At 38.2% G+C, this 13,250-nt stretch overlaps 1 protein-coding gene and 2 pseudogenes across 7 annotated transcripts in view; all 3 read left to right on the top strand.

The window, feature by feature from the left end:
- The window catches only part of LOC144369902 (uncharacterized), a 64,110-nt gene that overhangs the window by 11,250 nt on the left and 39,610 nt on the right, over nucleotides 1-13,250 (top strand). The window lies entirely within an intron of this gene.
- On the top strand, nucleotides 3,147-12,768 carry LOC144370085 (C2 domain-containing protein 2 pseudogene; annotated as a pseudogene).
- LOC144370084 (C2 domain-containing protein 2 pseudogene) lies at nucleotides 4,015-12,768 on the top strand (annotated as a pseudogene).

Genomic DNA, 13,250 nt, shown 5'->3' with positions numbered 1-13,250 from the left:
AGCAACAGCATTATCTCAAAGTAATGTGCTATAATTGTACACTATGGAAGTATAATTTGGATATATTAGAGTTTGGATCTAGACTTTCCTACAAAAGTCCATGAAGTTCCCAGGGTAGTGCTCTTTGGAGCTCACATAACCTGAAGGGAATGGGGTCTAGGTGAAATTTTTAGGTTATTAGGGGTGTCCTCTTAGAGGGGATTGTAAGACACCATTCTCTGCCTCTCTCTCTTTTTCTTCCTGGCTTTGAAACTAGTAGTTTTGCTTGGCCATGCCCACCTTACACTATAAGTTGCCCACCACCAGAAAGCTAAAAATAGGTCTGATCAATCATGGACTTCAAAACTGTAAGATAGAATACACCTTTTCTCTTTATTAGTTGATTATGTCAGGTATTTATTATAGTTATGGAAAATTGACTAACACCCTATGGCACCAGTATTCTTAGGAGATCCATCAATGTGCTAATGCACTAAAAGCTTTGTAGTCTTGATGCAACACCAGAATACAGAATTCATCAGGGGGCTCTCAAAGTGTGAGAATTGGGACTGCACTTTGAATTCTGTCAATTGGATATCCATGCTCATGACCTTCTACCTCACCATTCTCCTTTCTTTTCTCTAATAAGTCTCCCTGGTACTTTCATGCCTTTTTTCACCACTAGATTTCACATGAGAAAAATTGTATACTTGTTTTTCTGTGAATGGCTTATTTTGCTTAATGTTATGATCTCCATTCCATTTATTTTTCTATAAATTACATGATTTTATTGTTCTTTATGGCTGTATAATACTCCACTCTGTGTGTGCATGTGTGTGTGTGTGTGTGTGTGTGTGTGTGTGTGTGTGTGTGATTTTCTTTATCCATTCATCCATAGACGGATATATCTGGTTTGATTCCATAACTTATCTATTTTGAATTGTGATGCAATTCACAGGAAACAATAAACTATGGGATAATATGCTTACTTTAATTCTTTTAAAAAATATTTAATTGATTTTATTTTTTAAATACATGACAGTGGAATGCATTACAATTCTTACTACACATATAGAGCACAATTTTGCATCTCTGTTTGTATATAAAGTATGTTCACACCAATTCATGTCTTCATGCATGTACTTTGGATAATGATGTCTATCACATTCCTCCATCATTGCTAACCCCCTGCCCACTCCCTTCCCCTCCTACCCCTCTGCCCTATCTAGAGTTGTCAATTCCTCCCATGCTCCTCCTCCCTACCCCACTGTGGGAGAGCCTCCTTATATCAGAGAAAACATTCGCCATTTGTGTTTTGGGTATTGACTAACTTCACTTAGCATTATTTTCTCCAACACCATCCATTAACCAGCAATTTCCATGATTTTATTCTCTTTTATTGCCGAGTAATATTCCAATGTGTATATATGCCACATTTTTTTAATCCATTCATTTATTGAGGGGCCTCTATGTTGGTTCCAAATTTTAGTTATTGTGAATTGTGCTGCTATAAACATTGCTGGTGGGAATGCAAATTGGTGCAGCCAATATGGAAAGCAGTATGGAGATTCCTTGGAAAACAGGGAATGGAACCAACTTTTGACCCAGCTATCCCACTCCTTGGTCTATATCCAAAGGACTTAAAAACAGCTGATTTTAATTCTTTCAAGGAAGTATATAGCTGGATCATAAGTAGTATTGTATTTAGTATCCTAAGGAACCTCTGTCCTGATTTCCATATGGCTGTACTAATTTATATTCTCACCAACAGTGTGTGGGTATTCCACTTCCCTCATATCTTCACCAGCAATCATTTTTGTTGTTGTTGTTGTTTTCTTGATGATTGCTATTCTTTTTTGCTGTTTTTCTTTTTTTAAATAAGTGACAGTGGAATGCATTACAATTCTTAGTACACATATAGAACACAATTTTTCATATCTCTGGTTGAATACATAGTATATTCACACCAATTCATGTCTTCATACATGTACTTTGGATAATGATGATTGCTATTCTGACCGGGTGAGATGGAATCTTCGTGTAGTTGTGATTTGCATTTCCCTGATGGCTAAATATGTTGAACATTTTTTTGTACAATTATTGTTCATTAGTGCTTCTTTTGAGAAGTTTCTGTTCAGTTTATTTGCCCATTTATTGATTAGTTGTGTGATTTTTCTGTAAAGTTTCTTGAGTTTATATGTATATATTTGGGGTATTCATTCTCTGTTCAAGAGTGGCTGGCAAAGATTTTTCCCCTTTCTATATTCTGTCTGTGGAAATTGCTTCCTGGGCTGTGCAGAAGCTCTTTAAACTGATGCAGTCTCATTTGTTGATTCTTGCTATTATTTCCTGAGAGAAGATGAGAATTCTATTCAGGATGTCATTGCCTGTTCCAATGTCTTGGAGTGTTTCCCTGTGTTTTCTTCTAGTCGTTTGAAAGTTTCAGGTATTTTGTTAAGGTTTTTGATTCATTTTGAATTGACATAGGTGAGAAATAGGGATCTAGTTGCAGTCTTCTACAGGTGGATGTTTAGTTTTCCCAGCATTGTTTGTTAAAAGGACTGTCTTTCCTCCAGCACTTGTTTTTATTACCTTTGTTAAGAACCAGATGGCTGGGTTTTGTGGGTTGGTTTCTGTGCCACCTATTCCATCTATTTGTTTACATGTCTGCTTTTATGCTAGGACCATGGTGTTTTTGTTACTATGGCTCTGTGGGATATTTTTAAGTTGAGTATTATGAAGTCTGCAGCAATGCTGTTTGCTCAGGATTGTTTTTGCTATTCAGGGTCTTTTGTTCTTTGCAGATTTTTTTGTAGTTCTATAAAGAATGTTGTTGTTTGATGGTGCTTTCATGAAATCTCACTCATGAATTATTCATAAGAATGATAGAAAGTTCAATTTATAAAAGGATGAAGAGAAATGCACTAGTCAGGCGTACTGACCATTCCCTACCATAGCCTCCTGGCTCCAGCAGTGTATTCCCTCCCTGCTCCCCTCACTGGGCCTCAGGGCTCTGCACCTCTCCAAGTTTGGGGCCATTGTGCCCTCTTCAGCCACTGGCTGGCCACCAGAAGATGTCCTAAGTTTGCTGCTGGCCAGGTATGAGTCCTAGCACAGGGACTACTCCAGAAAGTTAGGGCAAGGCAGGCAGGGTATGAGCCAACATCATGGCCCTGCTAGGCTCCTGGATTGGTGAGATACAGTGGTTCATGTAGATATTACTCTTCATTTTGGCCCTGGTCATGGGGGGCCTCTAGCTGATGCAGTGGGTGCTGGCCAGGGGTTGACCTGCTGCCACAACAGTGGGCAGAGCCCAAAGAGAAGCAGTGCCTGGAGTCAGATGTGCTGCTTTCTTAGATCTTGACTCTGAACAGCTGAAGAAAAAAGTGGTAGGCAGCCTGGATGGTCACCCTGAAACATGAGGTCAAAAGGAGAAGGGACCCCCTGCAGCTCTCCTTTCAGCAGGATCAGTGGCCACAACTCCAGGAACTGGTAGTTGGAGAAGTCTCCAGCATGGTCCAGTCATCCCAGGAGAAGGTGGTGACCTGTCACATGGTAAGCAAGAACCGTCAGTTCCTGGTCAGCGCAGCATCTTCAGCAGTGGGCTCAGACATCAGATGTATGACATGCAGCCCTTCCTGGAGCTATGCGTGAAAAAAAAAGAGAGAAGACATCAGATTAGGTGGTCCTGCATCCATGTACCAGAAGTGACCATCCAGATCCAGCCTAGAGCACCAAGGGAGGGCCAGGTGGGTGAGACAAATGCAATACTTGAAACCCTCAAGGATATTTTGAAGAACCTGGTGAGTTCTGCCTCTCTCTCAGTGGTTCTGAGCACCACGCCTATAGATGTAAAAGAGGCTCAGAATCCACAGCACATTTCATGTAGTATTCAGGAATCCTGTCCTCCTAAACCTCCAAGGACTCATGGACTAAAACCACAGGTGAAGTGCTGAGAGAGCCATAGCCAAGTAGGAATGACGCATGGCATTTTTGGTTGAAAGGTGACCCCAGCAAGCCATTGAGATGATGATGATGATGTTAAGATTTGCATTCAATTGGAGTTTAGACCCCTGCTGTCTGCCTAGGCCTGCTACTTTGGAGCTCTCGGGACTCCCGGAGAGTTCCCATTGGTAGGAGGGAATTCTGGAGGAGGGATTTCCTATTGGTGTAGTGTGTCCTGGGGGAAGGCCGCGTGCCTGGCATTCACGGGAGTTTTGGAAATAAAGTTTGTTCCTGCTTGAGTGGCTCGTGATTTTGTGCCCAGCCAGACTGCAGCAGTGAAGAATATCAGGGCCTCACTGCCAAATGATCTTGGTGCTTCAGGTACTATTAACCCTATGTGCATTGCCCAGCTAAATGATCCTGTTCAGAGATTCACCAGCACCCTAGCCAAAAACACTATTCACCTCATTTGGAAGGATGAGTTTCCTTTTGAGCTGAACACCAAGTACAGGGAGTTACACCTGCGGATTGCAGAGGACTGGTGGTCCTCAGAGGTCTGCTGGCCATGAACACTGTCTCTCTGGACCTATTCAAGAAGCAGTTTTCCAGGCTATAGAACTTTTCACTGGCCCACTCTCATCAGCTTGGGGCTGGGATCAGTCGCTGAAGAGTTTCCTTACATAGAACCCAGTGACTTCAAATCCTGTCAAACCCCTCCCCCTGTTGCTGCTGCCAAGATAGAAAAGGACCACACTGTGATTCCATGTGGGACTGTGGTCACTAATGTCACTGCCATGAAGACCAAGCCTCACGGTAATATGGGGAGGCTGTCCCAGCTGAGCTCTGAGTCTCTGCTGAAGATGTCCATCAGGTGAAGGTCATCAAGAAGGACACTCCATTGAGGCCATCTTGTGTCATGGTGTACCTGTCAGCAAGATGTTCTCTTCTTCAGATACAGACCTGCTGGAGTTGAACAGCATCAATCAGATCACTAAAGTTGCCATCCAGCAGCTCACTGAATCTTCAAATCTGAAACTCAAGTCTCCACCGAAAAAGAGCACTAACATCATTTTGGGGATCTCCAAGATCTCACATCATGCCCTACACACAGGCAGATGAATGCCAGCAACAGGCTTTGATGTGATTGTTTCAAGATTATAGAAAGCAACTATACAGGTATGTCCAGGATCCTGTGTGTCTAGGAGTTTTCCTCTATTTTGCATTAGATGACTGCCAATTTGTTAAGTGTTGATTTTATTTATTAGTACATAAAAATTACACAGAATAGTGGTTTCATTGTGGTATGTTTGTATATGCACATTATAATTTCATAAATTTAAATCCTCAGTACCCCCTTTCCCTCCTTCCTTCTCCTCCCCTCATTTCCTTCCTCTTCCTTATTGTTCTCCCTTCTATTTTCATGAGTTCTCTTTTTTTTTTCTTACTATATTCCACATTTGAGAGAAAACATGATTCTTGACTTTCTGAGTCTACTTTCTTTTGTGTAACACAATGCTCTCCCATTCCATCCATTTTCCTGCAAATGACATAATTTTGTAATTCTTTATGGCTGAATAAAACTTCATTATGTCAATATATCACATTTTCTTTATTCATCTAGTGACTGATACCTAGGCTGGTTCCTAACTTGGTAATTTATACAGTAATTCACAGTTAACAATAATGAGTAATGCTGCTACAAACATGAACAAGCCTGGATCACTATAATATGCTGACCTTAATTCTTTTGGATAAATATTGAGGAGTAAATGGTATAGCTGGATGATATGATGATTCCCTTCCTAATCTTGGGGGGAATCTCCATAATGATTCCCATAGTGGCTATACTAATTTACATTCCTACAAACTGTGTATGAGAGTTCTTTCCTCCCCCCCCCATTCTGCTAGCCTTTATTGTTGTTTTTATTTTTGATGGCTGTCTTTCCAAATGAAGTGAAATCTCAGTGTAGTTTTAATTTCTATTTCCCCGATGACTATAGTTGTCTCAAGGCAACTATATTTTTAAATGTGTTTTATAAATATATATTTTTAATTTTTTATAAATACACAAGCACATTTTTAAATATAATTTTTGACAATTTTTTACTTTTTTGAGAAATGTCCGTTTATCTTTTTTTGCCCACTTATTAAAATGGGTGTTTTGATATTAAGTTTTTTTAGTTCTTTGTATATTAGAGATATTAATCTTTTACCAGAAGAATAACTGGCAAAGATTTTCTCCCTTTCTGTAGATTCTGTCCTTGTGCAATGAATTGTCTCCTTTGCTGTCTCCTTTGATGTTTTAGTTTGATGCCATCTAAATTATTGCTCTTATTCACTGAGTTGTAGAAATCCTGTTAAGGGAATCGTTGCCTATACTTGTATGTTGTAGCTTTTCCTTTTTCCTCTTCTGTCAGTTGCAGTTTCTGGTCTTACTCCTAGGTCTTTGGTCCAATTGCGTTGACTTTTGTACAGAGAGAGAGAGGTATGTATTTTCAATCTTATGAATATCCAGTTTTCCCAGCATCACTTGTTAAGGAGGCTGTCTTGTCTCCAATGTAACTTTTTGGCACATTTGTCAACCAGATTTCTGTAGCTGTGTGGGTTTGTTTCTGTGTCTTCTATTCTGTTCCATTGGTCTGTGTGTCTCTATGCCAGTACCAAAGTGATTACTATGACTATGTAGTATAATTTAAAGTCAGGCATTGTAATACCTCCAGCTTTAATCTTTTTGCTCAGATTTTCTATGACTATCCAGGTCTTTTGTTCTTCTGGATAAATATAAGGATTTTTTTCTGGTCTTGAAAAGAATATCACTGGTATTTCTATTGCACTTGCATTGGATCTGCAGATTGATTTTGGTAATATGGCCATTTTAACAATATTAAATCTTCCTAACCATGAACATGGGAGGTCTTTCTATCTTTTGGTGTCTTCTTCAGCTGGATTTTTTTTCATTTTTTTTGTAAATTTTTCTTACAGAAGTTTTTAACCTTTTTTGGTTAAATTTGTTGCTAACTATTTTATGTTCTTGGAAGCTATCATTAATGAAAAATTTTTCCTGATTTCTTTTTCAGCAGATCCATCACTACTGAATAGAAAGTGATTGATTTCTATATGTTGATTTTGTATCCTGTTAGTTTTCTGAGTTTATCAGCTTTAGAAGTTTCCTGGTGGAGCTTTTCAGATCTTCTAAGTTTAGGTTAATATCATTGCAGACAGGGGTAATTTGACTTTCTCCCTTTCTATCTGAACCACTTTTATTTCCCTTTCTTGCCTAATTGCTGGGGCTAAAGTTTCATGAACTATATTGAATAGGAGTGGTGAGAGTGGACATCCTTGTCTTGTTCCTGATTTTAGAAGAAATCCTTTCAGGTTTTTCCTATTCAGTGCAATGTTGACATTTTGCTTGTCATAATGGCCTTGATATGGTAAGGACTATCACCAGTGTGGCCAGGAACACCAGCAGTGTCAGCCCAACATTGTGCACATATTGAGCGGAGGATGGTCGCCTCAAGTTGGCTGGCACGGTGACTTTGGCATTGGATGCCAGGTGCTGCAGGGCACTGCTACCCCCTCATCTCTCTGGAGAGCCCAGGACCATGGCACCTGGAGACCATGTGGCAGCGATGCCCTTCCATGGTGAACACAGCACATCTGAGAAGAGGGGGTGAGCACGGAACACCTGGCAGCCACAAGGCCCTGAATGCCACTGTTGGAGGATCCCCTGGCCTCTAGGGACACCAGATGTCAATGTCTCCTGGAGGCTGCTGCAGCAGCTTCTTTAGCCCGCAGTATGTTATATTTCTATTCTTGTTTGAGTCAGAATTTTTTAGTTTCTTCTCAGAATCCTTTGTTGATCAAATCATCATTAAAATGTATATTGTTCAATCTCCATGTCTTTGTATAGTTTCTGTGGTTTTCTACTTGCTGTGAATTTTTAATGTCATTCCATTATCATTAGAATAGGATACATGGAAATATTTCAATATTTTCATTATCTGCTAACACTTTCTTTATTGCCTAAAATATGATCTATTTTGGTGAAAACTGAAAAGAAAGTGTATTCAGCAGTTGTTAGATGAAATATTCTGTAGTATCTTTGTTAACTTTATGTCTGGAAGACCTATCTATTAGTGAGAGAGATACATTGGAATCATCTGGTATTATTATACTGGGGCCTATATGAACCTTTATGTTGCTTAGTGTTTTATGTTATTAGGTGTGCACATCTTGAGCAGGCCAGCATGGTGGCTTCAGTGGTGGTTTCCAGGTCCCACAGGGCACTGATACCCTCTCATCTCTCTGAGAAGCCCAGGACCATGGCATGATTTTTTCCTTTACGAGTATGTGGTGACCTTCTTTTTCTCCTCTATATTTTGCTTGAAATGTGCACTGTTGGATATGAATAAATATTCCTTCTTGCTTTCAGATGTCATTTACATGAAATGTCATTTTTCATTCTTTTTCTTTTAGCCTGTGAATACCCTTGACCATAAATGTGTTTCTTGCAGGCAATGGTAATTGGGACATGTTTTTTTTAGTTCAGTCTCACGATCTATGTCTATTATTTGTAAAAATGAGACCATTTATATTCTCTATGTCTATTTTTTGTAGAAATGAGACCGTTTATATTCAGTGTTATTATAGGAGGAATGTGTTATTTCTTGTCATTTTGATTTACATTTAATGTTTGCTTGTATCCTAATTGTTACATGTTCATCCACACTTCTAATGTAATTTATTCTTATCCAAGATCTCTCAGTTGTTTTTAATCTTCTATATGTAGAATTCTTCTAAGTATCTTCTACAATGCACCCATAGTAGTAATGATTTTTTTTTATTTATACTCATCTTAGTAGGTGTTTATTTCTTCTTCATTTCTGATACTACCATTCCGGTGGTTTATTGGAGATAGTGATCTTAGTTGGCTGTTATTTTCTTTCAGAAGTTGAAATACATTATTCCAAGTCCTCCTGGACGTTAGGGTTTCTGTTAAGAAATTGACTGTTGGTTTTTCTGTAAATGTGACTTGGCTTTTGAAATTCTTGTAGCTGTTAAAATCCTTTCTTTGAACTAAAATTTTGACATTGTAATTATAATAGGGTGTGAAGAAGAAGAAGTTCTTTTCTGGTCTGGTGTATTTGAGGTTCTAAATGCTTCTGGTGTCAGGAGGTTCATCTCATTCCCAAGGCTTCAGGCATTTTTCTGCTGTTATATCACTGTCATGGTCTTGTATCTCTGATCCTTCTCTAATGTCTGAGCATTAAGTTTGATCTCTTAATATTGTTTCAGAGTTCTTGTAAATTATGATTGTAGTTTCTTATTATTTTTAAATACTATCTGAATGTTCTTATTATTTTTAAATACTGTGTGATGTCTGCATGATCTTCAAGCTATGAAATTCTGTCTTCTACTTAATCTATTAGAAACACATTCAGTTCAGTTTTTTATTTGATTAATTTTGTCTGTCATATCCAAGATTTCTTTAGTTCTTTTTCAATATCTCTATCTCATCATTGAATTTTTTATATCCTCCTGTACTTATGTCCTTAATTAATTCAATTTTTTTGCATCATCTTAGAATTCATTAATTTTTTAAAAAAATATATTAGATGTTGATGGGCCTTTATTTTATTCATTCATTGAGAATGGAAACCAGTACATGCAAGGCAAGGGCTCTACTGCTGAGCCACACTCCCACCCCCCAGATCCATTAATTTTTAAATAATACATTTTTTAATCCAGTATTTCATCCTCTTTGATACTTTTGGAGACTGTTGGTGTATTAAAGACCTTAAGAGGTGTCTTATTACATTGTTATTTGTTTGTTTTTTTAATATTTATTTTTAAGTTGTAGTGGGATATAATATCTTTAATTAATTCATTTATTTTTATGGGGCACTGAGGCTCAAACCCAGGGTCTCACCCATGCTAGGCAAGCATTTTACCACTGAGCCACAATCACAGCCCCTACATTGTTTTTTGCTATCACTTGTATTCTTATTTTGAGATTTGTATATCTGATAGTCTGGGATTTTCTTCCACTTTTATTTGAGGATATTCTTAAGCCCAGCTTTCTCTTAGCAAGATGTTCTAGGATATCAGGTTGTTGTGGATTGTTGAATATATTTCTCAGTGGTTTTTGCCATATAATTACTCTGCTAATTTTTTGTGATTATTAGTGATCAAAGCAAACATTCAAAGTTGTGTAGTATGTCAGAGCTTGAGAATTCCCCTTTCTCTGTAGATTTCACAGGATCTTTCTAGTAGATCCGACAATTATGTTGCATATATCAGGGTATAGCCATACCCTCCGTGATTGCCCCTCTACATTTGACAACTCTGTATATTCTAAGAGTGTATAGGAGTGTCTTACGTTGAGGTCTTTCTGTTATTTCTCTCTGCTGTGGCTGTGTGATAAGCAAGAATTATATAAACTAACTAGTTTTAAAAGATGGCAAAAATACATTTCATTAAGAAGGAAGAAAATGGGAAAGGAAAGCAAAGGAAATGTACCCTTAGAGAGAGCAAAGGCTGGGCAGATGATGCAACCCTTACTCTTGTATTGCTTGACAGACTGCTGCTGGAATGGCCTAGATTCAAAGCTTATTTAAATAGCTCTTGACTACTCAGCCTCACAAGGTAGGATTGAATGGTAAGTACTGTCTGTTGATGTTTGGTTAGGACAGACTAGACTGATGCATCCCCAGATTGGGGCTGATATTGAATTCTAAATGGGAAACTCTGGTGGCTGAGGTCAAACTCTGTGTTGAACTTTTTTGGGTAGATTCTACTACACTGAAATTAGGAGAACACACCCCTAGGGCCTGGCAGATGCTCTAGGGTCTGTATCTCAGGTGACTTCTGAGAATTCTACTTATAGAATCTCCTGGGTGGAGAGGTTGTGACAGGTCTTGGGCACTCCACCATCAACTATGGCCTTTCAAGGCTCAGTCCTCAAATGCAAGTATGTCCACCTGTTCAGCTTCCAAATCCTCCTCAGCTGATTGTGCAAGCCATCAGACTGAAAGGGAAAGCAAGTTTCTCTCCACTCCAAATCTCTGACCTCAATCCCCTTTGATTTCAATGGATTTCTGCCAGGTGTACCCTGACCACATGATAGGAGTTGGCAAGGAGAGTCTGGCAATATTTGCTGTGATCTCCCTGGTTCCTGCAGCAGCACTAAGCAATACATCAACAAATTTGATACACATTTTTGAGAAAGCTACCCTGGCTGCATGTGGAGAGTGGGTGGCATCAAAAGTAGATGCTCGTATCTCCAGTTGAGGTCAAGAACAGGTCAGTTGGATTTGGATGATAATAGAGGAAAAATACTTACATGGCTGGATTGGAAGCAGCCTTAGAAGAGGACTGGAATAACTGGCTATTGGGAGACAAAGATGTCAGGAATTCTACTGGGTCTGCCTTAGACAGCTGCGGAGATAATAATACCCTACACACAAAGGATCAGGTGTGGGATCATTTGTTTGATTTTACACCTGGTATGTTTTTGGTGTACTTGAGGATTCATAATGAGGCTGACAAATTCAAAGCTGGGACTGGGTCTGTAACTATCATTCTCTTCATAGGTATTAACAGAAGCCACTGGCATGAGAAAATGGATTATTAGATTTTAAAATGAAATCTATATCCCCTTCCAGGTGATGATTTTGGGGATGATCTTGAAGTATAAGTAAATTTATAATTGTAAGGCAATATTACAGATGAATATTAACATTTAGGCTAAACATGAAATTATGTTTTAACATTTAGCCTAAACATGAATTTGCATTTGAATAACCAAGTTGGCTTTCTGGCATATTCTAATTAGTTATATAATTATATACAATTAATTATATATTCCATGTAGTTCCTCTGAACGAGAGTCAATTTGTAGAGAACTTCCTTTGTTTCCTTTCATTAAAAAGTAACACTGCATGAAGCCAACTTTTATTCCAGAAGAAAACTTCTCTAGGTTTCATCCCCAAGATCATTTACTTTATCTTTCCATCTTGGGCTGGTTTATGACAGCCATTACTTTCTAAACATTTATGTCAAGGTTGACTGCTGGCTCTTCCCACACTTATTGAGTATGTGAACTTTCATGTAAGTGCTCAGTCAGCATATAACAAAGATGTTTAATCATCCCAAAGTGATGATTACTTTGGATTACTTAATAATCAGGAAATTCAAGTAAAATCAAAGAAAGTTATCTACAAATTCATTATTGCAACAACTGGAATTTTTAATTTAATGCCTGGAATGTATTGCAAGAAATGTCCTTTTAAAAAATCATACTACCTTGTTATATTAATGCTTACACTATGAAATCCAGCCAGATGGCAAACAGAAAACAAAGAATGCAGGAAGAAAGCATTAAGAATAGAGCAGGGAGGAAGAGCAGGAAGAAAAAATTGACATTAAACAGAGGCACGAGATGGGAGGGAAAGAGAGAGAAAAGGGGAATTGCATGGAAATGGAAAGAGACCCTCATTGTTATAAAAAACTACATAAAAGAGGTTGTGAGGGGAATTGGAAGAAAAAACAAGGAGAGAAATTAATTACAGTAGATGGGATAGAAAGAGAAGATGGGGGGGAGGGGGATAGTAGAGGATAGGAAAGGTAGCAGAATACAACAGTCACTTGTTTGGCACTATGTAAAAATGTGAATGTGTAACCAATGTGATTCTGCAATCTGTATTTGCGGTAAAAATGGGAGTTCATAACTCACTTGAAACTAATGTTTGAAATATGATATGTCAAGAGCTTTGTAAGGTTTTGAACAACCAATAAAAAAAAAAGAAACAGAATACAAAATAAAGTGACACAAGTATATCCAAACACATTTGATATTCAGCATTTTGTGATAAACTTCTCTAATAAAGCGAAGAATCTATAGTTAATAAAGTTACATAAAGGGGCTTAAGAAGTCTGCAGGGTACAGACAAGTGGTAAACCAGGCCTTCTATGGCCTTCCATGATACTTTCTGTTTACCACTAAAATCAGCTTTGTTTGCCTATTTCTTATACATACATGGGTTTTTCATCTTAAAATTAACACCAGTAAAACTGGTTAGATACTCAAATAAACCTGATATATCTGGGAAGAAATAAGACACAAATATCGAAAGTATAATCAATGATTTGGTCTTACTCTAATCAGTTGAGGAGATGTCCTTAGCTCAGAATTGTTTAGGTAATTGTAGTTTTTGTCCCCCATGAAAGCAATAATCTAAATGAGCTTTCTTAGATGAGTTTAAATGTTATTTCAGTTTCTGATGTTGTGTCCTTACTATAGGGGACAATGCAGCACTCAGTGTAGG

This window comes from Ictidomys tridecemlineatus, chromosome 13 (assembly GCF_052094955.1).
Source record: "Ictidomys tridecemlineatus isolate mIctTri1 chromosome 13, mIctTri1.hap1, whole genome shotgun sequence".
Classification (NCBI taxonomy): domain Eukaryota; kingdom Metazoa; phylum Chordata; class Mammalia; order Rodentia; family Sciuridae; genus Ictidomys; species Ictidomys tridecemlineatus.
Note: the sequence above shows the minus strand (reverse complement) of the source record. Positions and strands in the feature narration are given on the sequence as shown.